General features: G+C 36.7%; 1 protein-coding gene across 2 annotated transcripts in view; it reads right to left on the bottom strand.

The window, feature by feature from the left end:
• GRM3 (glutamate receptor, metabotropic 3) overlaps window positions 1–17930 on the bottom strand; it is a 310500-nt gene that overhangs the window by 202847 nt on the left and 89723 nt on the right. The window lies entirely within an intron of this gene.

The raw sequence follows: 17930 nt of genomic DNA, 5'->3' as shown, positions 1-17930 counted from the left end.
CTCCTAGAATTTCCGTGGCTACACGTCTTCATGGAAGCAGACAACCTCATATTTCACTGACAGGTACCTGCTCGATCTGAAACCACTGACCTTCCACTTAGAAGCCCAATGCTTCATTCAGTACATCACTAGTTTCTTTTAAGTAGACAAAACCCTTACATTAAACCAAAATGATCACTATTTTTGCACGCTCAGTTATGCTCTAGTCAGGAGACTTTCTTAATGGTGTATAATTAGGAGTTACACCCTCATTGCCTCAAAACTGATTTGCTTCTGGGTAAGTTTCTTTAGCTCTGCCCTCCCAATAGTAAACTCAGCAAGCCCTTGCATAGAACCAAGGGAAAATGCATTAAAGTCCAGCACTGGGTTGGATTAGTTGATGTGGCATCCCTCTGATCTTCTGCCAGATGTCTATCCCCAGCTGGCACAGCTCTCTGCCTCCCTTTCAAGGGTTGTTGTCAACGCTGAGCTTCCTGCCAGCAGGAGCTGGTCTCTCTTCAATAGAGGGCAACATGCCCTCAATCAGCATTTAGAATTTTGTGTGAAGACATTCATGGATAAAACTCCCCACTGCTTCTCATCTGCCTTCTGGTTTTGGAATTTCCCAGACATCTCTTGAACTGTTAGGCTTCTGTGTGTGGCCAGTGGGAAGTGGGGAATGATACAAATCAGGGAGGCCATCGGGCATGGAGCCTGAATGTTTACAGGCCTTGTTCCCATAGATATTTAAGTGTCAAGAAGTGGGCTTATGATGCTTGGCTTATGTCCCAGAAGATTGTTTGAGAAAGGACATATGTATGGGGTAAATTATTTTCTGTCTTGAAGGCAGCATAGTACTAAGAGCACAGTCTCTAGAGCCAGAGAACTTGAGTTAGGGTTCTGGACCTAGCAAGATACTAGTATTGGACTATAATAATCATCACTGAATACCTCGGTGACCTTGAGCTATTTCATAACCAAGAAATACTTCTATTTCTTACCCATAAAGTGGGGTAAGAAAGTTCCGGGTGATACAATTGAGTACAAAATAACTAGCTGAAAGTTTAGAGGTTTGAGTGCTGTGGACAAAGCTCTCATTTCCCAGAATTGCTTTGAGAATCTAAACCGATGATGGATTCCTAACGGGTCACAGGTTTGAAAACCCTACGAAGAATTCTACTCCACATGCATATGGGGTTAATAAGAGTGGGAATCAACTTGATGGCAACTAACCACACCAACAAAGTGAGAGTAACAGTAGTACTATATCAATGGGGTTTTGTGAAAAGTCAATGAAGTCACAAAATGCTTGCAACAATGCCTGGTATTTGGTGAACATTGTTTATTTCATAAGCTAGGTTCATGTCCTCATTGTTAGTGAAATGAAACCAAACAACCATTGATTACTAGAGTCAACAGTATTCTGCTTGAATTCCAAAATAAATCAATAAGTAAAAATCTATGTTATAGTTGTTATGTGCCATCAGTGTGACCCTATCTACAATAACTTTGAACTCTGATCTATCCTGAGCCAGTTTCAATGTCTCCAACATAACTACCTCCATAATTCCAGTTACTGCGTCAAATCCATCTCATCTGAGATTTTCCTCTCCTGCTCTGCTCCTCTACACTGCCATGCATGATGTCCTTCTCCATGAACTGGTCCCTTCTGGCACCATGCCCCAAGTATGTGAGATGGAGTGTCAATATCCTTGCCTCCAGGTAGCAACCTGTTTTCACCCTCTCCAGGATAAACCTTTTTGTTCTCTTGGCAGTCCATGGTATGTTCAATACTCTTCTGTAGCACCACAACTCAAAGGCACCAATTCTTCTTCTGTGATCTTTGGTCATTGTCCAGCTCTCTGATATAATTGCAAAAACCATGGCCTATATCAGGCACACCTTAGATGGATACCACTTCTCTTTAGCACTTTTGAGAGATACCTGACAGAAGCCTTCCCCAGAGCAATTAGACTTTTGATTTCTTGACTTTTGGTGCTAAGAGTATTGATTGCAGATCTGAGCAAGCTAAAATTGTTAACAATCTAAATCTCTTCTCCATTTATCATGATGTTGCCAATTGGCCCAGTGGTGAGAATCTTTTTCTTCTTGATGCTGAGCTTCTATCCATATGTAAGACCGCAATCCTTAACTTTCTGCAGCCATAGTTAAGGTTTATTGGCAGGTTACTATAGGCTAGATACTAGGCTAACCCTTTTACATAATTATAGTTATAATTAAGTAGCTTACATGTGCTAGGAGAGATTCTAAGCCACTTTACCTACTTTACTCCCTTGTTCATTGCAGAAAGCTGGACAGGAATGTGGTACCATTATAGTTATCTCGATTGCACCCATGAGAAATAGAAGCAAGAAGATGTTAGGTAACTTGCCTAAACTCCCACAAGCAGTGTAACAACAAGATTTTGAATGTAGAGAGTATGGTTGCAGGGTTGGTATTCTTAGCACTCTCTTGCTAAATAACTCTTTAATTCTTCACAGTATCTTATGAATATTGTTACTTCCATTTTACAGAAGACAAAACTAAGGCTTAGAAGGGTTCAGCATGTTGTCTAAGCTCACATTGTAAACTAATTGGGGATTCAAGACAACTTGCTTAAAATTAATAACCAAATCAAAATAATTAGAATATCTGATAAATCCAGTTGGCAGCACAATATCCTAGGGAGCTCTGGTGTCTTAGTGGTAAGAAACGGCACCACTGTTCTGTTCAAATCCACCAGCTGGTCCACATGAGAAGAAGGGGCAAATTCCTCCTGTACAAATTACTGGTTCTGAAAACCCACTGGAGGGTCAGCTATAAGTCACTTCTGACTCAACAGCACACAACAATAACAACAACAGGAAAATACACGATAAACTATGCCATCTGATAAATCTGAAAAAACTCTAGCTAAGAGTTGAAAAGTGGAGAATATTTGATAGCAAGGCTGCTGAGGAAAATTCAAGATGTGGAACACATGCCTTATACTTAAGGAACTTCCAGAGAAGTCTATTTGCACCCAATCATCAAGAAACAGCTTATTTTAGCTGTTCTTGCTAAGTTTAAAATTTTTCCCGGTATCTACTTTTAATCTCTGAAGTTACTGGTTAAGTCTAATTCTGTCTTCTAGGGAAGTGAATTTCCTCAAAGAACATTTTAAAAGTAGCAAAGATATGTTCAATTTTATAATTTCAGTGAAAAAAAACCCTGACTGTAAAATTGTGTGACAATTTCTAGGTAAAAATATTCAACCATATGGACAAATCCCTGAAGGGAATACAACAAAGTAACGGACATACTTATTTGTTAGGATTGTGAAATTGCAAACTTCACTGTGTTTCTCTGCTGAGATTGCTGTTATTTGCTAATTCAAGAAGACAGTTAAAACATCAATTCACATTGTCCATATTGAACTATGGTTAATGCCCTTAATTTAAGAGCATATAGCTAGAGTATTCCTGAACTCTCCCATGAGTCCATCATTTAATGACTGTGCAGTTGAATACCAGATCCATATGTGGACTTCATACACCTTTGCCCCTAAATTTTTATTAACGTAGAAGGGTGGAGGGACAGCACAGGAGAAGAAGACCCTGGATGAGATGGATTGACTCGGTGACAAGGGTAATGGGGGTAAGTGTGTCAGAGACAATAAAATTGGCTCAAGATAGAGAAGGGTTCAGAGCAACAACACAAGAACAACTTTGCATTGTTCTCCATTTTGCCATTTGCTTATTTGCATACTAGCCTCTATAAAACCTTCCATAAAGCTTTCTTTGATCAGTATCAGATAGAAATATCTTCCCTCTTCTGAACTCTTTATCATATTATAGTTCCTTTTAGATAGTAGCGAAGCTTTGGTAAACTTCTTGAGTTCATCTCAAATAAACCTCTTGCTGTCAAGTCAGAACTGATTCACAGCTAAGCTTCTATCAGGTTTCTGAAACATAATCTTTCTGGCCGAAGAAGATTGCCCATCTTTCTCTCTCAGGGTCACTGATAGATTTGAACTGTCAGAGATGTGGTCTTTGAGTTAGCAGAGAAACCCCCAACAGACTATTGTTGTTGATCCTCCAGTGGATTTTCAGAGAATATAACTTTAATTAGAAGAAACTACCCATCTTTTTTCTACAGAGCCTCTGGTGGATTTGATCTGCATGCATTTGGGTTGGCAGCATACGGCCTGGCTAACTATTAGACCACTGGACTTTCCTGTGAGTTACACCATCATAACCATTATTCATCAATGAAATGAACACATCTTACACATGTGTTCCTTTTATTGATCCTATAAGATAGAAAACTTCCTAAAGTGATAAACTCTAATCGTCTTTGAGTCATATAAACTGTTTTACACAGTACAGAAGACCTTTACAAAGTTTCATTGATGGTGATAACAATTTATCAAAAAGAAGGGAGTCAATTTACCTTATGAAAACCCTAAGGAATAATTCGAGCACCACATTTCAGGGTAGGAGAATTTTCAGTTATGAAAGAATGGAAGCACTGAAAATGGTCTTACCATCCCAAGAAATTATTTATAAACTATGGCTATGACTCTCAGTAATAATTAGAAAAATCTATTCTAATATTCTAAGAAGTTTTATAAAGAAGGTTGAGTTTTATCACCCTAAATAAGTTACCTTCAGATGGACTGGAATTCTGCCGTAGGATTTGTGTTGTTTGACATTTTGGTTTTGCTCTAGTCTTATATGATGTTGCTTTTTAGTTTTATACTTTAATAAACTTCATCATTACAATCTTGCCTTTTTAAAATAGTATAGAAAATAGTATAGAAATTCATGATTTCGAGACAAGTTTTTCCAAAGGAAAGAGAGATGAGGTAGATCAAATGACTATTATGCACTTACAATTTTTATTTATTATATATCTCTTTCATCTATAATACTTTGTGCTAATAAACACTTTTCAAAATGGCACATGCAAAAAAAAGGAAGCAATCTTTCTATTGCCAGCTTTGACAGAATATTTGTACAAGGGCTAATATGTTTCTAATGGTTTTTCTTCTTGCTATTTCAAGAACTTTGCTCGTTCACAATTTAGTATATGTGGCAGTCATGCCACTTTAGGCTTAGCTCCTTCAACAAAATGACCTTCTGATTTTCAAATCGCTTACCCATTGTGAACAGTGTCTCACAGAAAAAAGAGATGACTCTATCAGTTCTCCAATGAAGGAACTTGTATGTTGGTACCAATCGACCAGCACTTCACTTTTCTTTGATGTAATGAAAGCTATTCTTTGTGTTTCACTTTAATGGGAAAATAAATGGTCCAAAGATTGAAAAATAAATGACACTGAAAGAAAAAGGCAAGGCAATTTCAAAGGAAGAAGGAAAGAATGAAGATAGTAGTTGCTGCAAATATCTAATTGGAAAAGTTTTATAACATTCACTGACATTCATAGCACTGCCTACCAGATCCCATCTTCATATCAAAACATACTCTGTGTCAGATATGGATTCTTTACTAAACCTCCCTTCTTGTTTTCAGGAAAATGTTACTTATATGGAGAATGAAGCTCTATCAAATTAAAAGATAGATGCTTCTGTCACTTTAGCATAGCATATATTTAACACCATTCTGAAGATTTAGGCATTCATTAGCTTGTTGTTAACATTGGCTGGCTTGTCCTTACTCTCCAGATTTTTACACACTGGAGATTTTTCTAAACCTCAAGCCTTTGAGAATTTAGAGAAAAGGAAACTGTATTAATGGATGTTTGATAAAGTCTGAGCTGAATGAGAAAAGGTAATCTCTAAAGAAATTTCAAAGAAACAGGAGAAAAGAATGTTAATTTTCATGTAAATGTATTCAGAGGTCTAGGCTTTTTAGTCTTCCAGAGTGTAAGAATTAATTATCAGTTTTCAAGAGCGAAATTTATTCATGGTAAGAGCTATAGCAATCAGAATCCTCTAGGTGTAAAATTCATGAAATTAATATTGAGCTGATTAAAGTTGAGTATACCATAGTTCTTTCCTTTGTTGTATTGCAAGCCTACAAATGTTTGATGTTGCCCTATGGCATGTTTGTGAACAGTATTTAAAGAGTGTTGTTTGTATTTGGACTTACAAAAGAAGACATTAAATATATTACAATTTGCAGTAAAAAAAAAGCATTGGAAATAATTTCTTTTTGAAGCTTCAAATGCCCTGACTCTTTAAAGAATATGGTGCTAGGTACAATGAGATCTCTGTCCACAGCAAAAGAGAAACAAAAAAAAAAAACCCCAAAGACTCAAGAAAGAAACTAGTCTACAAGGCAAATGGTCTATACCAGCCATGGACTCACTTATCCTGAAACTAGAAGAACTAGATAGTACCCAGATGAGACTACTGATCATTCTAACAAGGGCCATAGTAGATAAGTCTTGATAGGATGGGAGAAAAATATAGGACCGTGCCTCATAGTCTTTAAAACAAATAAATATACATCCTCCTTAAAAGGATCAACTGGACTGATTGAGACTGACTGGACAATCAGTTCCTGAGAATGCTGCCCTGAAGCTTGAACTGAAACGAACTCCCAAGGTCATCCTGTAGGTCCACCAGTAACCAAGTGGTTCAAAAATAATGACTATGACCTACAAGTACTTTGCTCCTTTAAAAATATCAGCTCTATGAGACCAAATGATCAACAATTCTTTTCTTTTTTAAAATGTGGTGTTATGGAAAGTTCACAAGTAGATTGACTTTTCTTTCATTCATTCATTCATTCATTCATTCAATTTTCTTTCCTAACTTTCCTGCAGTTCACGCTGTAGTGCTTGTCTCAAGATGAAAATGTAAGGGAGCAGGGAAACTGGATTAATGAATTAGAACAATCAGATCACAAATAATGGAAATCCTGATGTGTTTTGAAGAAATGCTACTGAGCATCTTGTGCAGAAATTGTTGAATGGAAATTTAGACTGCTGTATAAAATTTCACTAAAAACATAATTTAAAATAAGAAAGTTCTGTGCAGTTATTACAGAAAAAATATTGATTTTGCTATTGTGCAGTGGTTCAAGTCTATGAACTACTTCACAAGAGAAAAATGAGTCTACTCTTAGTATTCTATAGGCTCTGAAACCCACTGGAAGGTCATCTCTATGGTAAAGAAAGAGAAAAAGCACCGTCAAATTAATCCTGACTCAACTCAAGCTTCCATTGGGTTTCTAAGGCTGTAATCTCTACAGAAGGAGGTAGCTCATCTTTCTCCCATGGGGTAGCTGGCAGATTCAAGCAGCTGAGGTTGTGGTTGGTCACCTGTCATGTTTTATACTCTGGTGATCAACAATTATCTAATAAAACAATCTTAAGATAATTTGTTCAATTTTTCTTGCTTATAACTTGAAAAAGAGGTACTTAGCATTTAGTTAAAAATATGTTTTAGTTGTTGTTATGTGCCATTGAGTTGCTTGCGACTCATAGCAGCCCTAAACCCTGCTCTATCCCTTGCCAATCTCATTGTCTCCAACACACCTATCCCTATCATCTCAGTGATGGAATCAATCCATCTCATTGAGGGTCTTCCTCTCCTGCACTGTCCCTCCACCCTCCCAAGCATAATGTCCCTCTCAAAGGACTGGTCCTTCCTTGCAGCATGTTCAAAGTATGTCAAACAGGGTTTTAAGAACAGCCTGGCTTCATCCTCTCCAGGACGAACTTCTTTGTTCTCCTGGCAGTCCATGGTATATTCAATTACCAGAAGGAAAAGAGGAAAAAAGCAATAGTACTTTTCATTAATATGAAATATGCACTGCCAATGCAAACACACTTGGTTCAAATCCACCGGCTGTTCTATGGGAGAGTGATGAACAAATACCTCCCATTTGATTTACTGTCTCTGAATACTTGCTAGAGGGTCAGCTATGGGTTGATTCTGACTTGACAGTATTCAACAACAATAAAAACCACTTAGTATTGTTTAAATGTGGAATCAAAGATGATCAGAATTGGCAGATTAAAGTAATATATAAAAATGCCATTAATAACCAACGTAAAGGAAGGGTGACATAACAACAGTAGGAAGAGAGAAAATAATGAGTTGATCTACTTGGTAGAGGCAAAAGTTAGTGTTTTCAAGGAGCATATTATAAAAGTCTCAGAGTTTCAAATGATTTTTAAATATTCATTGAGCAGCTTTGTCTAATATTTTGTTTGTTGTTGTTGTTGGGTACCATTGAGTCAGAAGAGACCCATAGCTGACTCTCCGGCAGGTTTTCAGAGGCAATCACAGGAGATTGCCCATCCTTTTAATATAGAATAATTTAATACTAAAGTTTGTAAAAAAGAATAAAAACATATTGTCTCGCTTGCTTCCGTTAAAAGGGATTGATGGTAGTTATACATTTCAATGGAAAGCATTCAGTGGAATTGTGATTTTTTTTTCTTTTTAAATGCCATCAACTTCTCATATGCCTCCTGATGAATCATTCAACTTGGCTGAGTGAAAGATGAATCAGGAAGAATGGATGAAGCCACATTCCTAGACAACAAAGTGAAAAGTACCTTTCTCATATTCCTTTGGCAATTTTAAAATGAGAGATTGGCATTAAATAAGACCAAAATAACATTTCCCTCCTTACAGCAGACGTGTGATACAGGCAGAAAATTCTGCCCCCCTCAAAGGTGGCTTTGACTAAACCGCGATTTTATTTTTAAGGGGGCAAGTGACTCTGTTCCAAATCAAAGTTACAGTTTTCCTGGGAGATTACTGAGACATCTTGCTTGAGAGGAGAGCAGAAATCCAAAAAGAGGCAGGTGAAAAAATGTGGGATGAGATGAGACATTTGAAAATAATGTTGCCAAGAATTTTCTTTGTAGGATCATGACTGAGCCAAGCAGAGCAAACTTGCTAACTGCTGAGACCTGGATATTCCCAATGACTGATCTTTCCTTGGCCACAGAGAAATACAGATTTCAGAATAAGTTCTTCCTTAGACAATGTCGGACACAGTCTTCTGGCTGGTTGATGATCTCTGTATTTTTCCAATTATTTGTAGGGTTTTTCCTTGGATATTTCTTGGCAATTCTTATTCTTCTTTTAACTCAGTCTCTTTGGTCCCTAATTTTAGATTTTATTTAAAGTTTTATCAGAATATGTTGAAACTTTTATACTGTATCTTAATCTCCAAGGGAGTGGGGTATTAAGAGATTTTGGTGAGTGGCAGATTATAAAATGATCCTTAACAAACCTAAGTTTTGTCTGTCTCTACATGGAGTTTCCATGGAATGACTTTAGCATTTGTGTTCTAATACAAAGTTTCCAGGGAATGACTTTAGTATTTGTCTTCTGATATAAAGTTAAATATAATAATTTGTAAAATTGATGTTAAATTCTATAAAAAAGCACTAATATCAAACAGCCTCAGACCCTAGGAATATCTTTCATTCAGTTGGGCCAAAAAGGGAAAAATCCCACTATTTTGTTAAGGTTTCTAGCAAGAAAAACCATGAGTAGTTATTACTATGGGTTCTCAAAACATGAAAACAAAAGTTTGTCTTCAGAATTATTTGTTTAGCTAAGGAAAGTTTATACAGCTTGTGGGAAGCTAATTTCTCAGGATGTGAAGTAGATTGTTGCTCTTTGTTATGTTTGTTCTGCCTGAACTTTCCTACTGAGGGGTACCTCTAATATCTCTCTGTCAGCTAGTTTTTTACATATTTGATAATTTATTTTGTGATTAAAGAAATATAATCAGGTCTATCATTGTCAAGTATTCAAAAATATTTGTGATGATTAAATTGCCATGTTAAGGAGAAATTGGTATAAAACGAAGACAAAGATCATTTCTGTTTACTGCTTTCTGTTCTTTCATTTATTTTGCAGACAGTTAATTTGTGTAGGAAGTAATTGCAAAAAAAACAATAATGGGCTTTTAAAATGGATTCTAAAGGTGTTTTGGTTCTTATAAAAGTAGAAATGTAATCCTTATTTTAGAATATTTAGGTCTTGGAAATAAGATAAACTTTTGTTTTCAAAAAGCCGTTGTAAAGGAGTTTGTTGGAGCATTTATACCACAGATGCGGTGTTACTTAAATAATTTAGGCAGGAATTTGTCTCCTTTTCCTTTTCTGTTTTTTATGGCATCATACCCATTTGCACGTAGATCAGGTTAACATCTGCTTTCATAGGATACAGGCTGTAAGGAGGGCTTCTTTAGAAGGTCTAATTCTAGTCCTGGCTCTGTAAGTATATCTTATTTTCATGATCTTGGACAAAACATTGACTCACTTTGCTCTTCAGTGTCTTCTTCAGTGTAATGAGGAGGGTATTGACCCTGTTCTCCTTACCTTGTAGTACTGTCATGAAAGTTCAGAGGGATAATCATGTTTATCTGAACATTATGTACAAATGTGAGATTGTAAAAATTTGGGGCATAATTCTTTTACTTAACACCATCACCACCAGCGGGGGGGGGGGGGGCGAGCGAGCAGTTAGTGGAGAGAAAGCCATGCTCCCAAGACAAAGGTGGGTGACTCTACTCCGCGGCCCTCAGGCCTGCCTTTAACTGTTTTTTGGTGAAACATTCTTCTAGGTCGTGTAACCCTGGTCTGTCCACTTGCCGTACAGAGGTAACTCATGGTTGCTGTGAAGCCGAACATTGTGACACTGATGAGTCAAATGTGAGAATCGTTACCCATGGTGGACAGTGTTTGGTGGAGCTCCCCGAATAAAACAACCTTTTAAGCAGGAATGGCATCCACTTCCACAGTAGCTTGCCTCCGGAAACCCCATGAACCTGGAGAAAGGACAAAAGTTATACAGGAGGTGTCCAGGACTTTCGTTCACAGGGTCGCTGTGAGACGCCTGCGTCTTGACGGTACTTAACAACAACAACCGCTTTTTCATTCAGAAAGGTCCAATTTAACCTCAGCCTTAGACTCTGCACCTTTCAATAGACATCCTTCCATTTTTGTTGGCACTGTGTAACCTTTATAGGTGTATAGGAGTCCCTGGAAAAAGTTAAGCCATTCACTGAAAAGCTACTACTACTGAAAGATCAACCACAGATTAAAAGGGAAAAGATGAACTACTGTAAATTTAAAGGCTGGGGTTTGAACCCGTCCACAAATACCCTGGAAGAAATTCCTATTGACCTTCTCTGAAAGGCCACAGCTCTGAATATCTTTCTACATACATGAGGTTGCCTTGACTCCAAGCTGATTCAATGCAACTAGATTATGAATGCATATATTTTTGTCCCCTTTCAGAAATTTTCTTTTGGGGAACACTATTTGAAGGTCAACAAATAAAAAAAGTTGAATCTATCTATCAATCTCTCTCTTAAAGTGATAAATTAGATTTAATGAAAAGTGTAAGAAGATTAAAATACATGGACAAATTATATAAAATGAAAGATGAATTATTTCAGCTTGATTTAGACCAAAATCAAGAAATGCTGTTGTAAATAATGGATAAATACTCTTAGCAATAGTATGCAACAAAATCAAACTGAAACTGCTTTACCTTTTTAGGACTGCCATATACCAGATTCACTTCCTGTTTCATTATTAGTTTTTCTGCCAGCAGAAATTTGCCTTATTTTATTAAAAAAAGGTCTTAGAGTTTAATCTCTGGATTCCGAGTTCCAGAATACCTTAATTCATTCTTCCAAATCACTTCAAAATTACAGTAAAGTTTATTTTGACCAAATATAGAGCTCTCTTGGCCTACTGCTAAGGAGTTGTGCTGCCAACACAAAATTGGGCAGTTGGAACCCACCAGCTGCTCTGTAGGAGGAAGAGAGATAATTTCCTTTTCAATTTACAGCCTCTGAAAACTTACTGGAGGGTCAGCAATGAGCTAGTTCCATTTTGATGGAATGACTCAATGAGTGAGTTAATGGTTAGAAATAGTTTGTTATGCTTGTGGTTATCAAATTATGCCTACTATATTTAATGAATTGCTATCTGACATTCTGCACGCCCAACAAAAGTAAAAATCTACCACCCAACTATTTGATCTTCAATATCTGACAGAAATGAACACGAATATATTACGGTAAGAGTGATAGTGGCTCTGATGGTTAACATTATGTGTAAATATAACTATACTATGAATCTCAGAGGTTTAGCAGTTATATAAGGATGTAATAATCCTTTATTTTGTGAACTAGTCAACCTCTATTTTCGCATAGTATCAGTTTTTGTATTATAGAACTTAACTATATTGATAAGAATGAGTATATTCTTATCAATAGTTCAATAAAAATATCAAAATACATTTAAATTATACAATATCCATCTACATTTGGATATATTTAGATTTATAGTAGACTGTTTTATATTTAAGGAACTCTTCTGGCATAGTGGCAAGAACCTGTGCTGCAATCCCAAAGGCATTCTGTTCGAGGCCACCAGTTCCTCTGCGGGAGAAGGACGGGTAATCTCTTCAATGCAATTACTAGCCGCTGAAAACCAGCTAGAGGGTCAGCTGTGGGCCGTTTCTGACTCAACGTACTAAATAACACTGTATATTTAATTTTATAGTAAATCTTATTTCTAAGTTGAATTCTAGGTAACAGAATGCCTTGATTGTTTAAATAATAATAAACCTTTGTTTATTTGGTCTGTGTGTTAAGATTATTATAACTTTTTTTAATGGAGGATATTTACATTTGAATACAGTCATTGATTTTATAAATAATTTAATGTTGAAATAGATATTGAAATTTGTTTACAGTTTTATTACACTTAATCTCAGGTTGAGATCTTGAGTTCTATAATAGTAGAGAAATAATTGTATTGAAGCATTTTAATAAAATGGAGAGATTGGCACAGAATGGAGCGGGGCTTAGGGCTGTTGTACAGAGGGTCACTATGAGTTGCAGGTGACTCGATGGCACATAACCACATTTCCAGTTAGTAACAAGTAGAACAATATGACAAAGAAAAAATTATTTTAGAGTGACCCAAATCACATTGCATTATCCTAGAAATGCCCAGCATTCTCTGGAAAACATCAGAAAAATGATCCCAGTATTACACAATAATACTCTTTAACTTTCTTAATAGCATCCTGTGTCAAGAGTTTGGAACATAAAAAACTGTCTGGCTTCACTAAATGATGCCAGGCAATCTTTGTTCAGGATGAGAAAGGTATAAAATAATTTCCAAGGCAGTTGCAGGGCTGTTCATTAAAGCACAGTGACAATTTGAGTGAAAAACTAAAAGTTGTGGTTAGTAGTTGGGGACTGATGCGAGGCTTCTTCCTAGAATTTGAAGGTAAGTTTGAAGCTCTTAGTTGAACTTCACAATTAATGTGGAAAGATCAGAACAGAAATCTCCCACGTTAATCAGTTTAGCAGAACCAGGCTCTTCAGAGCAGTGAAAAAAATCACAAAAAACTGCCTTCTAATGAATTCACTTAGTTTTAACTAACTCTCTTAGTTCTGATTTCATGCTTCTCAAATTATTTTCTGATTATGAATTGGCTCCCTGTTTTAAGTCTGTCTAAAAACAGCAGTTGAATTAGTCATGCAGAAATAGTTATTCCTGTCTCCTAAGCCATTATTTCTTATTACATATTAATAAAATGACAATCTTTTATCTATGGTCTTATGAATTTGGTTTATAAAACTCCTACTGCCATGTGGACCTGCTCTCAATTGAGTAGGTATTATCTGAAGGATACAGCCAGTCTCTGGCCGATGGTAAATTCACCAGGTTTGTGAAGTTGTTATTGCTGTTAGGTGCAATCAAGTTGATGATGACTCATAATGACCCTTTAAACAATATCTCTGAACCTTGCCTTGTACTGCAGCAGCCTCATGCTCTCTGATATGCTCAAGTTCATTGCTACACTTACTGTGCCAATCTATCTTGTTGAAGGTCTTCTTCTTTCTCTACTTTTCCAAGCATGATGTCTTTTACTAAGGACTAATCTTCTTGTCAACATACCCAAAGTATGTGAGATGGAATTTCACCATCTAAAGGGTTTTAGATGGTGAAATTCCATCTCACATACATGCTCCAGAGGGTCAAGGACTGCAGCATCCAATATGGATTGAGGCTCAATGTCAAGAAGACAAAGATTCTCACCACTGGGCCAATTGGCAGCATCAGGATGGATGGTGAAGAGATTGAGATTGTTCACAGCTTTAGTTTGCTTGGCTCCACAGTCAACACTCTCAGCACCAGTAGCCAGGAAATTAAAAGATGTATTGCCATGGGAAAATCTGCTGTTAGGGACCTCTCCAAAGTACTGAAGAGCAATGGTGTCTCACTGGAGACTAAGGTGCGTCTGATACAGGCCATGGTCTTTGCAATCACTTGTTGTGCATCAGAGAGTTGGACAATGACCCAGGAGGATAGAAGGAGAATTGATGCCTTTGAGCTGTGGTGCTGAAGAAGAGTATTGAGAGTACCATGGACTGCTAAGAAAACAAACAGTTTTGTCCTGGAAAGGGTTAAACTGGGTTGCTCCTTGGAGGCAAGGATTCTGAGGCTACGTAACATTCTTTGGGCATGTTTTAAGGAGAGACCGGTCCTTGGAGAAGGAAATCATGTTTGGGGGTTGGAGGGACAGACCAGGAGAGTAAGTTCCCTCTATGAGGTGGATTGATTCAGTGACTTGGGTAATCGGGATGGGTGTGTCAGAGATGGTGAGATTGGCACAGAACAGAGCAGAGTTTAGGGCTGTTGTACACAGGGTCGCTATGAGTCGCAAGTGACTCAATGGCACATAACAACAACAACAAGAACAAACTCTCAGGAATACCTTGGTTGTATTTCCTCCAATACAAACTTGTTTGTTCTTTTAGAAGTCTGTGAGATATTCAGTACTTTTTTCCCCATAACCAAATCAAAGGCATTAGTTCTTTTTCTGTCATCCTTAATCATTGTACGACTCTCAGATACAAGGAAGCAATATAAAATACCATGCCAAAAAAAGAAAAAAAAATAAGAAAAAGAAAATACCATGCCTTGGAACCTTAATCTTTAAATTGACATCTTTGCTCTTTAACACTTTGGAAAGGTCCTTGATAGCAGAAATTATTTTCCCCAGTACAAAGCAGTTTTGGTCTTTTTTTATTTCTTAATTATTGTTACCATGAGTGTTGATTGGGAATACGAGTAAAATGAAACATTGATAACTTCAATCATTTTTCCATCTATCATAATGTTGTCTATCTGTCCAATGGTAAGGATTTTTGTATTCTTGTTATTGAGGTATGATCCATATTGGAGGCAAGAGTCTTTTATTTTCTGCAGCAAATGTTTCACATCCTCTTCATTTTTAGCACCTAAACAGATGCATATTTTGCCAATTGCTAAACAACCAAAAACCTCTGCAAACAATGGTTAATTGGAGCATCTCAAAAACCAGAACTAAAACAGATACTAGTAAGATTTTATGTCTTCACAAGGTCATAATGATAATAATGGTGTATAATTTTATTCCTTTAACCGCCGTGAAATTCCGAGTCTTCTCATCTCTTTCTCACCATGGAAATGTTCCCTCGATAACATTCTAAAATAATATTGTTGAGTTTTGGCTGAGTTAGACCTTGTGCTCAGATTTGTTGGCTTCTGTTTCAGCATGTGGTAGAATAAGTAATTTACATTCGTGTTAAGAGAATATCTTTTTTTACTTATCAAAAAGTCATGCGTGTTCAAAATTTGGAAAGCAAAGAAAAGTGAAAAGAAAAAAATACCTATTTACTTCAAAATCATCACCCCCTAGGTATTCTGTTTTTGTTGTTGGGTTGTTGGGGTTTTTTTGTTTTGTTTTTTTGTTTTTTGGGTTTTCTTTTTTTGGTGGTTAGCTTCTTATGGTTCAACTTAATTAATTTTTGTTGAATTGAAACCAACTCATAGCTTAATCTCCAGTGGGTTTTCTGAGGCTATAAATTCCATGTGAGGAGATTGCCCATAATTTCCCTCCCTCAGATCCCCTGGGATTTGAACCACAAGAGAGGTGAGCCACCTTTGTGTCTGAAGCTCAACTCCCTATGGACTATGCCACCACAACCAATGTTAACTTTGCTCTTTTCAATATATTATGTCATTCAATAGGAGACATATGGAAGTTTGTCAGGGAAGTAGTGTTTTAGGAGTAGAAGTTAAGATTAATAGTGAAAGCACCAGAATAAACATTTCAGAAACCATCCATAGACTTGTTTTAGACTGCATGTTTAACAGACAAATAACCAGTGGAGAAAAGAAAAAAATCTAAACTAGCAAACATTGTTTCTAATTACTCTATATAAACTAGTAAATTTTAACCTCTATTAATAGAAAATTTCATTTCTTATTAATATACCTGATGAAATTTGAGCTAGGTTTTATCTTTGTCAGTCTCGGCATCTCTTAATTAATATATAGGCCACATCTCCAGGGTTACTTTCCTGAATTGGTCTAATAGTTATATTTCTGTTTAATGACATCATTGTCTCTATTGTTCTTTTTTTTTCTGTATTGCTCTTTTATGGCTAAACTTTTATTTCTGATTTTAAAATTTCTGGGCTTGTGTATGTGATAAAAGATCTTCAGAGACTCCTGATGAATTCACTAGTGCTCTCTTCTGTGTTATCACCTTAATATACTTACATAAATGAACATTTTATCAGTCACTGTGTAGAGAGGCCATGGTTTTGGAAACTTAAGTGAGGGTATGTAGCGTAATAAGGAAAACAAGACGTGAAAGGGAGAGGTCTTAAAACATGCAAGAGACAAAACAGCTCTAAATCTTGCCACTGTGCTCCTGAGGGTTTGGATTTGGATAGCAGTCTTATTTTCTCTCTCTCTTAACAGTAAGTAACATTTGAGCATTCAAGAAATTTTTGCAGCTTTATAAGAGAAAAATTTGGTTTGACATTTTTAATTTATACACTAAGGTTCCAGATATTTACAAAAAGTGCAATAATGAATGAATATAAATTTTAAAAAAGAAAAATAAAATTAAGACTTTTATGGCAAGACAGGTAAAGTGCTGTGAAAAGGGAAGGAGATTTACATCCTATTTTCTTTTTGTAAGAGTGCACTGAGGAAACTTTTATGTTTAACCTGTTGACAGCAGCTTGTGCTTTGGGGAAAACAGTAACTATATCATTGTTGTTTGTTGTTATGTGCCTTCGAGTCACTTGCAACTCACAGCGACCCTATGTACAAGAGCCATAAACCTTGCTCAATTATGTGCCAACCTCACTGTCTCTGACACACCTACTCCTATTATCGTAATCACTGAATCGATCCATACTTATGTGTTAATATTTGTTTTGGGAAGTGGGGCCATTGAAGCCTTGGTGCATTCCTTGATTTAATAGCAAAATTGAAATAGTGAACAATTGAAATATTGCTACAGTACAAAGTGGATGCAGAAAGGAAATGACTGCTGTTTCAGATTGGTTCCCCACCAATGAACAGACACATTTTTAGCTTGTTGTGTGTTGTTGTGTACAGTTGAGTCGGAGTCGACCCATAGCTGACCCTCCAGCGGGTTTTCAGAGGCAGTTAATTACACGGCTGGAGATTGCCCATCCGTTCCTCTGGAGCAGCTTGTGGTCTCAAACAGCGTGCCTTCGGGATTGCAGAGCAGCTTCTTGCCACTAGGCCGCCTGAACTCCCTCACTTTTAGCTTAGACTACTCTATTATTTAAAAAAGTGGTATGTGATAGGTTATTAGTATTATCACAGGAATCCAGAATTAAGGTTGCATAGTGGAGTGCATTCGGGGCGGGGGGATTGTATACCAACGAAGAAGTTTATCTTTTGCTTTTCAAAGAGAGGAGCAAACTGGGGAGAGGGGGTAGAGAAAAAAGTACAACAATGAATGAATGGAGATCCAAAATCTCTGTAAATGTTCATTAAAATTAGTAACATAAAATAAAAAAATAATGATTAGACAAGTTGCTTTAATTCTCCAAGCTTTGAATTTTTCATCTATAAAATAGAGCTAATAATATTACCCTGTAGCATTGTGCATGGGATTAATGAGAAA

The sequence above is a fragment of the Elephantulus edwardii genome, unplaced genomic scaffold (genome assembly GCF_000299155.1).
Source record: "Elephantulus edwardii isolate Elephantulus edwardi_28Jun2011 unplaced genomic scaffold, EleEdw1.0 scaffold00098, whole genome shotgun sequence".
In the NCBI taxonomy this organism is placed as follows: Eukaryota; Metazoa; Chordata; class Mammalia; order Macroscelidea; family Macroscelididae; genus Elephantulus; species Elephantulus edwardii.
The sequence above is the reverse complement of the archived record's forward strand: the minus strand, read 5'-3'. Positions and strand labels throughout refer to the sequence as shown.